This window comes from Callospermophilus lateralis, chromosome 2 (genome assembly GCF_048772815.1).
Source record: "Callospermophilus lateralis isolate mCalLat2 chromosome 2, mCalLat2.hap1, whole genome shotgun sequence".
NCBI classification, from domain to species: domain Eukaryota; kingdom Metazoa; phylum Chordata; class Mammalia; order Rodentia; family Sciuridae; genus Callospermophilus; species Callospermophilus lateralis.
Window position 1 is genome coordinate 12,356,744 of NC_135306.1, and position 9,539 is coordinate 12,366,282.

The following is a 9,539-nucleotide window of genomic DNA, read 5'->3' on the forward strand; positions in this document are numbered from 1 at the left end:
TACATAGTCTTTTGACATTGATTTCCTCAATGTCAAAAACCTCCACATTGATTTCCATAGCAATTGTACTAATTTGCAGTCCCACCAACAGTGTCCCTCTTCTCCATATCCTCTCCAGCATTTATTATTATTATTTGAATTTTTAATGACTACCATTCTGACTGGTATAAGATGATATCTCAGATTTGCCATTTCCCTAGTTGCTAGCAATATTAGACATTTTTTCATATATTTGAGAAATGTTTACTTAATTCATTTGCCCATTTATTAATTGGGTTACTTGATTTTTTTGGTGTAAAGTTTTTTGAGCTCTGTATATTCTTGATATTAATCCTCTGTCAAAAGAGTAGCTAGCAAAGATTTTCTCCCATTCTGTGGGTTCTCTCTTCACATTTCTAATTGTTTCCTTTGCTGTGCCGTTTTTTAATTTGATGTTGTCCCATTTACTAACTCTTGGCATTATTTCCTGAACTTAGGAGTCCACTTAAGAAAGCAATGACTTGTTCTTGACTACTTGTCTGACCCTGCTGCCTCCATTTCTCCCCTTGCTCACTGTGCTGCTGCCATACTGGCCTCCATGCTGTTCCATAGCACAAGGGAGCACCTACCTCAGTTCCTTGACCTCAGTTCCAGCAGTTCTCTGCCTGGAATATTCTTGCCACAAGGCCACAGAACAGAGCCCACTCCTTCATTTGACTCATGTCTGCTCAAATGTCAGTGATTAAGTGGTTGTTTTGGCCTCCCTCCTAAAAGTACAGTCCCGTCACTTTTCATCACTCCTTGGTTTTTCATTTTCTAATGAACTTATCACTACCCAACATGATATATAAATCAATTTTGTCTCTTCACTAGTTGAATGTAAACAGGAACTCTTACTTCTGCTGTATCACCAGAATTTAAAATAGGGCCTGGCATGTAATACGTGCTCAGTAAATATATATTGAATAAAATATCAGAATCTTGGTATTTGAGAATTGAAGGGTCTTGTGAAACCATCACCCCTTCAGTGTCCATATGGAAAAAATAGAAACCCAGAAACAAAGTGATTTGACCAAGACCACATAGTTAATGGGTGCTATGGTTTGAGCGTATCCCTAAAGGGTTCATGTGTTGAACTTTAATCCCCATTATGAAGTATTACAAGAATGGAAGTTTGTTCTAAGCCAACACCATAACGTTTAAAGGTGGGACCCTTGGGAGGTGATGAGGATTGCATAGGGTAGTCAGAGAGATGTACTCATGATTACAAACTGGTAACTGTGAGAGAAAGAGAGAGCAGAGCGCACACTCACACCTACTCCCCATCTTGCCATGTGATACTGTCTTCTCAAAACAGCCACCAAAAAGATGATGGAATGAGACAGACGTTACCCTACATACATGAACGAAAATACAAATGGTGTGACTCTTTGTGTACAACCAGACATGAAAAATTATGCTGTATTTCTGTAATATGATTTGAATTGCATTCTGCTGTCATATATATAACAAATTAGAATAAATAAAATTTTAAAAAACCTCAGCCAGCAAGAAGGCCATCACTACATGTGACCCCCTCAACCTTGGATGGACCTCCAGAACCATGAGCCAAAATAAACCTCTTTTCTTTATAAAATAGCTTGCCACAGGCATTCCATTTAGTAATACAAAATGGACTAATATAATGGGACAGCTTTAGGTAGAACCCAGACCAAGTGGTTGAGGGGGAAAAAAAGAACACAATCTTTTGACACAAGAAAATGACGTGAGGGGCTGGAGATGTGACTCAAGTGGTAGTGCGCTCGCCTGGCATGCGTGCCGCCCGGGTTCCATCCTCAGCACCACATACAAAGATGTTGTGTCCGCCAAAAACTAAAAAATAAAATATAAAAAAAAATTAAAAATAAAGAAAAATAAAGAAAAAAAAAGAAAATGACGTGAAATTCAAATTTCAGTGTCCATAAATGAATTTTATTAGAACACATTTACATCCATGCATTTACATATTGTCTATGACTGCTTTCCTACTTTAACAGCATATTTGAGTAGTTAGAACAAAAACTGTGTGGCCCATGAAGTCTAAAATATTTACTATCTGTTTTTTTACAGAACAGAGAGTGGCTCTAGACATTGCATTACTGAAAAACCTTTGTGGTGTCAAAATTCTGGGGGTACACAGAAAGTAAAAAGCAGCATAGAGGTTACAGAATGCCATGCACTGAGTATTACTGGTTCTGTATTCATATCCCTGACTCCTTAAACATCCTTTGGGATAGGAAATGGGCTGTCTCAGCCCCAGTAGGATTACTATACTGCAGAAAATTTAAATTCCCACTTTGTCCATGTGAGAAAGTGAAAGCCCTAGGAGCTTTGGCCTTACATATGCCCCAGTTAGATCTCTATCCCCAGTAGTGAATAGTGACAAAAACCCTACTTCAACTACCTTATGGTAGAGCTCTTATTGGCTCATGTAACTGAAAAGTCCAGGTGTTCAAATGATATGGTCAGGCATCTGTCTTGATTGTGTTTTCCTCTGTGTTGGTTTTATTCTCAGGCAGCCTATATTCATCATCTCTGGAGAGAGATTTGAATCCCAGGTTTAAAAAAAAAAAACTGATCTGTCAGAGTCTATCCCAGGACACGGCTCTGTACCTTTTCTCGATATTCAATCTTGCTTGGCTAGAAGTAATTGTTACACAGATTAAAATAATGGCATATTATTTTGACATGCTCTTAGACCTTCCTAAGCTAGAAATATAATTAAAAATTCAGCCCTCCTCTCCTGAAAACAGTCGTCTCCCATTTGAGAAGCTTTTTGGTGGGTGATCTCATCAGAAGGAAACTTGCTTCCTCCTCAGATACATGAGGCATCTGCCACATGCCAGTCATGGAGGGTAAAAGAGTAAGGCATGGTGCCTGTGCAGTGTCACATGCCATGATAAAAGGAAGACTCGGGAGCTATGGGAGAGCAGAGGTTAGGCACCTAACCTAGCTTGGACAGGATGTGAGGGAGAGATGATCTCCTATAAGTATCACCTGAGCTGGGCACTGAAGGATGTCAAAACATAAGCTGGGCTAAGGGGTTAAAAAGAGCACTGGAGCAAGAACAAAAGCCCGAAGTGGAAGAGCTTGAGATTTAATCATAAGAGGAGTTAAAACACTTTCAAATACCTGTACCCAGAGGATAAGCCAAATCTGAGAGGCCTTCAGCAACCTGCCCCATTATGCATTCCCTTAAGCAGAGTAAACTGCTCAGACATTCCAAACACAGAGAATCTCCAGACCCCCCTGTTCTTGTCAAGATGTTTCTTCTACCTAGAAGTCTGTTTTGCCCACCCTATCCCACCATTTGTCTTACAGATATCTTCCTGCCCATCCTCAAGGGTTAACCCAAGGCAGTTAACTACCTTGCTGATCCTTAGATACCTAGTTCTGTTTCATCACTTGTCACTATATATAATGTGCTTTATCATTAAAAAATTATTCTCATTAAAAATAAGACAAGCCTCAGGGGCAAATTACTTCTCAGAAAGCAGACAAGTCAACTTCTCCTAGACCCAGGTAAATCCTGGTGCTGTGAAAGCTCATCAACCCCGCTTGGCTTCAGTGCCATCCTATGCTCACACCTCTGAATTCCCTCTCCCAGTTCCAGCCTCTCTTCTGAGCTACAGACCCATATACCCAAGTCACTCCTAGGCACCTCACCTGAATATTTTCTGGTACAATGAATCAAAACTGAGCCCATTAATCCCCGTCCCCACCTTTCCCAATTGCTCCTGAGTTTTATGTCTTCTTTGAGTGAAGAAAAAAAATTTTTTTAGTTGGAAGTTATACTAGCTAGGCGTGGTGAGCACTCTTATAATCCCAGCAAGTCCAGAGGCTGAGTCTAATGCCAGGAGGATCGCACGTTTGTGGCCAGCTTCAGAAACTTAATGAGACTCTGCCTCAAATTTTAAAAATTTAAAAAGTGCTGTGACTATGTTTAATTCCTAGTACAAAAAAAAAAAATGGGGTTATATGTGACTTTTTCTACTCCCCCACTCCCCTACACCTAGTCTCTTAAATAATCAAATTTACATATTCAAGTTAAATATGATGTCATATACAATCATATATATTAAAAAGATGTTAATGTATATAAGTATATATGATTCTATAGGCTCAACATCTACATAAAATATATAAATATTTGCAAATACAGTATATGATTCTACATAGCATGGTATATAACATTAATATAGAAGAAAATTATATAGGAGACTGAATGTGATATTTAGTATATATAATCACAATCATACACTGTATGTGGTTATATATAACATAATAAAGTGACGTAATTCCATTTCTTCTTTTCATCCTCCTAGTCCCCATGACTGCTTTATCGCATCTCCCTTAGATTGCTGCAATACCTTCAGGATTCACCATCTTCAAATCTGTCCTCAAGCCAACTGCCTAAGTCATCTTTCCAAAATTCCAGTTTCCTCATGTCATCTTCATGCTTAAAGGCTTTTGATGACCCCTCACAGTTGATATTTTGAAGTTGAAATTCCTTAGTATGCTATTCAAGGCTTACCTCAGTCGAGTTATTTTTAAGTCTTATCTACCCTTTGCTAGAAAAAGGTCAATAGGGGGGATTTACTTTGAATAGTGTGGTCAATGCAGAATTTCCTCAAGAGGGGACTTCTAGTCCTACTTTCCCTGCTTAGCTAGTGCCTTCTGTGTCCCCATTATGCCCCCTTCTTAAGTGAGGACAATGACTCTGGGTGACTAAGTAACTACTGATTACTGGGCCAGCGTCAAGCTCTTAACTTGAAGGTGAGTACCTTGGCCTCCGGGAATCCTCCCAGCCCTTGTAAGTGAGTTCTGGGTTAATGCCCACTTTATGACAAGGAAACTAAGGCGCCTAGAGTTTGTCACTTGCCTTAGAGCCCACAATGTGTAACAGAGTCCTATCAATTCAGGCTGCTAGGATCCTTAACGCCGTGCTTGCTGCTTTCATGGAGAGAGGATGTCACCTCCTGTGGACTGCCAACCTCTCAAGATGAACCGGAACTCCTCGACACTCTGACCCTCCCCAGCCCAGCACTGCCCTAGCAAGCACTAACTGGGACCACTCTTCACCCCCATCCAGCTCCCCCTCACTTTCTTCCTGCCTTGCCTAACTCATCCTCCAGGACTTCTCTGAGAGGTCGCCTCCTCTAGGATGCCTTTCCTGGTACCCCCACCTGTGAGCCAGGTTAAATGCCACTTCTCCTTGCTTCCATAGCCCCCTCGTAGCCCCTGTCATGCCACACTGTGTGGCTAGCTCTTTTCTCTCAATAACTGTGGGCTCCTAATTGGGCAAAGACTAGGACAGTTTCCTCTAACATGGAACTGGAATAAGCACTTCATAAATGTCTGCTGACCTGAATTTACTCAGTGGACATCCAAACTGGAAGGGGACTTGAGGTGACCATAACTATACATTTGCAATATGCTTTAAGGTCTGAAAAGCCCTTTCACCTAATTATCTTATTTATTCCTCTAAGGTCGATATTGTCCCCAAAGTTGAAGAAACTGAGATTCAGATAAAGTTAAGTGACTTTTCCAAGTTCATCCAGCCAGGAAGTGTCTGGGCTGGGTTTTGACCTTAGGTCTTTCTCAGGCCCAGCACTTCCCAGATCATCTGATTCAAATGACACACAAATTTTACTACCAAGGAAGGACACTGTGGCCAGGAGAAGTACATTTCTGGCCTAGGCTCACACAATTCATACCCCATTCTGTGCTCTTTCCTCACACAGGAAATGCCCAGGAAGGTGACAAAGTGAGAATAGGGTCTTAGACTAGGGAGAAAGGAGCAGCCTGTGTCTCTTCCCATTTGCTCCCTCCCCATTTGTCACAACCCAAATGTTTAAATTTTGTATTTAGTATTTACTCTGAAATGGCTTTCATCTGATTTCCCCCTTGCTCACCAATTTAGCTGTCAGAGTAAATAAATGTGAAGCCAGGTCTCCAGCCTCTCCCAGCTCACATTACCTTCCTAGAATTACTCCCCGGCGGGTGGAACCACTGCTGGGGGCCTCCTACAGAATTATCCAGTTACTAATGAAGCCTTTTTTTTTTTTCAAACCCCAACCTTAATGGAAACTCAGGTGGGGGAGGATAGTAAAATCCATCCCAAAGGACAAGATGACCACATCCTGTCAAGTGACCAAGAAAAGAATTGAAGTGAGAACTAAATGACATTGTATATGTTGAATGCTAAATACAGCTCCAGGAGGGAGTCAATACTTTTTGAAACAAAATATTAGTTTTAATGTAAGGTTAGCTGTCACCTCAACCCTGAGATGCATTGTTATCCCCAAAAATGCAAGGAAGGAAATCAAGGCTTAGAGAAGCAGGGCGACCTGCCCCAGTCGCCTGCAGGAAGAAATTGAGTATCCTGATGGAACATACTAAAGTTGCTAATCCTAATTTTGCCAAGGTCACTCCTGTCTGGATACTTTCTTTGTAGTGGTTGTTGGAAGAGAGATTTCTTGTTCTCAAAGTGATTTCACTTCTGTGCTTTTTGAAGTCAGGCAGGCCCTGGGCTGGAATAATGGATATGCAGCTTCATTAAGTAAGTTATTTAGGAGAATGTTTTATTATTTGGTGGACTTATGTCTTTCTCCATAAGAATTTGAGGTGGCATTCAGTAGAATGACAACTAGAAAATATAGCCAATCTATGATGTAAGTATGGCTAATTTTGGGGGGTTATTTACTGTGGTCCACGTAGAGTCCTGAGACCTCGTACAGGGATCATTTGTTCGATTTTCACAGTTAGATAGGAGCTGGAGTCTTTCTCAACACCACTCCCACAGGTGAGGAAACAAACTGAACAAGTGACTGAATAACTTGTCCAGAGTAATAAAGAGAAGTAACAGGACTGTACCCAGTCTGCTCTCAGAATCTTTGTGCTGCACCTCTGAGTTTAGTGTCTCTTACTCCCCTTTTGAGTTCCTGAGCACTTAATCAGGATTCAGGTGCAGAATTGCATAATAGATAAGAGTTTGGGTTTAGAGTCTGAGTACCAGAAGTTGAAATGGGAGCTTCTATAAGCATGTTTCTTCAACTATCACTATAACCTCTTCAAAGGTTTGGCTATGAGAATTACAGTGAATAATGTATATAAAATAGTGTTTGGCATCAAAATGTTTAATAAATGATGTTTGTGTTATTATTATTATTATTATTAAGAATTATTATCACTCAGGGAATACATGCTTCCCTTCCTCTTCATAGGAGGGCAACAGCTTATTCATTCAGCCTCAACCTTTGCACTCATCTCTCTACCTGGAATATTTTCTTCTGTCCCCTGAACCTATCCAAATTTCACCTGCCCTTTAATTTCATCTTAAGCCTTTTTTGTCCCTACGAAGTTCTACAAATCCAGTACAACCTTTGTAGCTGTCTTCTTCTTTCCTGAGCTCTTCTGCACTCACATGGGTACAGCATTGTATAATGTTCATTGTCTTCCCAATTCTCCTGGTCGCCCAGAGTGAACGGGGAGGAGATGCAGGAGGTCCTATTATAATTCCCATTTTGCAGATGAGTGATAAGCCTGGAGTCATGTCCATGCTCTTTGAGAGAATACGGAAAGCTAATGTGTGCATGTGTGTTTGTGTGCATGTTTACGCATGCAGAGTGGACATGGTCCTGTGTGCAGCCTAGAAATCAAGAGTATGAGCTCTGATATCAGACAAGTCTGGTTTTGATTTCTTGGCTCTGATAGTTATCAACCATTGTGGCTCCAGTTTGCAAATACCACCTCTCTGAACCTCAGTTTCTTCATCAGTAAAATGGGCACCATAAGAGTAGGTGCCTCACACGGTTATTGGGAAAAGAAAACAAGATCACAATTGTAAAATGCTAAGTACTGGAATGCCTGGCACAGATGAAAGTACCCAAGAATGGTAGCTAAGATTATTGTGTGTAAAAGAGTTATTTGAGGAGGAGGGGATTGCTCATCCATAATCATGTTGGAGGGTGCATGTGTACACATGTACATTGTGTACATATGCATACACTTCACCTATTTCCATGTTGTAATCTGTTCTCATAAAAGATAATGGTACAGAGAGAAATACTATGCTCTCTGAAAATCTATGTCTGAGAGCAATAAATAACTGGAATGCAGGGGCTGAAGTGGTTTCTGTGCATAGGAACAGATATTTTGTCTTTAAGGGTCATAGGCATGGGTCTTTAGTGTTGTGTTGGTGTAGACATCCTTGTCTGCCTGCATCTGTCAGGAAGTGCCTCTGCATGTGCAGACTGACTATGCCTATTGGGAACCCCATGTCTGGAGAGGTGTGTGTGCCATTTCTGCCTATAAATGGTTATCTCACCATCTGTGAGGATGTGTGTGTGTCTGAGATGATACAGGAATTGGAGCTTTGTGAACGGCTGCTCTTTTGAGAATGGATGGGTATACAAATGTAATGACAATTGTATATGTGAGGTGTTTACATCTATAAATAAGGGCAATTACTGATGTGACAGTATGTGTGTGATACGGTGCTAGTGGGCTGTCATGACCATAGTGCTGGATCTAAGCCTGAGTGTGTGTTTGTTTTTACAAGAGGACATATGTTTGTGTATGTGTCTGTAAGCTCAGTTGGTGTGTGGAGAAGGGGCTGAGTCTGTAAGTGTCCATGTGTATCTGTATGCTGTAGGATGTTAGTATGGGTAAGGCTGTCTTTGAGTTTGAGAGTTTTGTCTGTGCAATTTTGGGCTCTTAGCTACATGCTTCTCTGCCTTCCCTACTTCTCTCATTATCAGTAGAACCCTAGAGATGGTGGGGCACTGGACTGTGTAACTAAGTAAATCCTAAAGGGAAGAGGGATATTCCAAGCAATCCCTCCCAAAAGAATTCAAGGGAACTACTCTCCCTTGCCACTAAAGTCCCTTCCCAGTCCCAGTCAGTGCTTATGAGCCCGTGTGCCTCCTGGTTGTTATGAAGTAGAGGTATCTGTGCAGGCATGTGAAGTATGGGTGGATGCCTATTGCCCCATTAAATGATGCAAGCAGGTAATAATTTGCATCTGTATGTACACAAATGTACCAGGCACAGCAGTGCATCAGCAGAGTATAACGTGTGGCTTCTTATAGAGTCCATCTCTGCAGACGGCATGACCCTCTGGTCATGAATGGGGCTGTGCCTGAGGGCGGTGGGTGCCCCTTGAGGGAGGGGCAGTAGTGAGAGCTGTGTAGATGTGTGCCCGCCACTGTCTTTGTATGTAAGCGTGTCTCTGAGTGTATCAGCAGCTCTGAGTTTCTGTGTGACTCTGTGTTTGTGTGCGTATGTCTCCGGGACTCTGCCTCGTTGTGTGTGTCTCGCTCTTCCTTGGCGGGGAGGGGATTGGTCACGCATGACTCATCTTGAACCGAGCCGGGCTCCAGCGGCAGGGCGGCCGCCGCCGCAGCTGGAGGGGGAGGAGGACGAGGAGGAGGGAGAGGAGGAGGAGGAGGAGGACTACCAGGAGGGGGAGGAGGAGGAGGAGAAGGAGGGGGCGGGGGCCTCTCCAAGTTTGTCGGGAC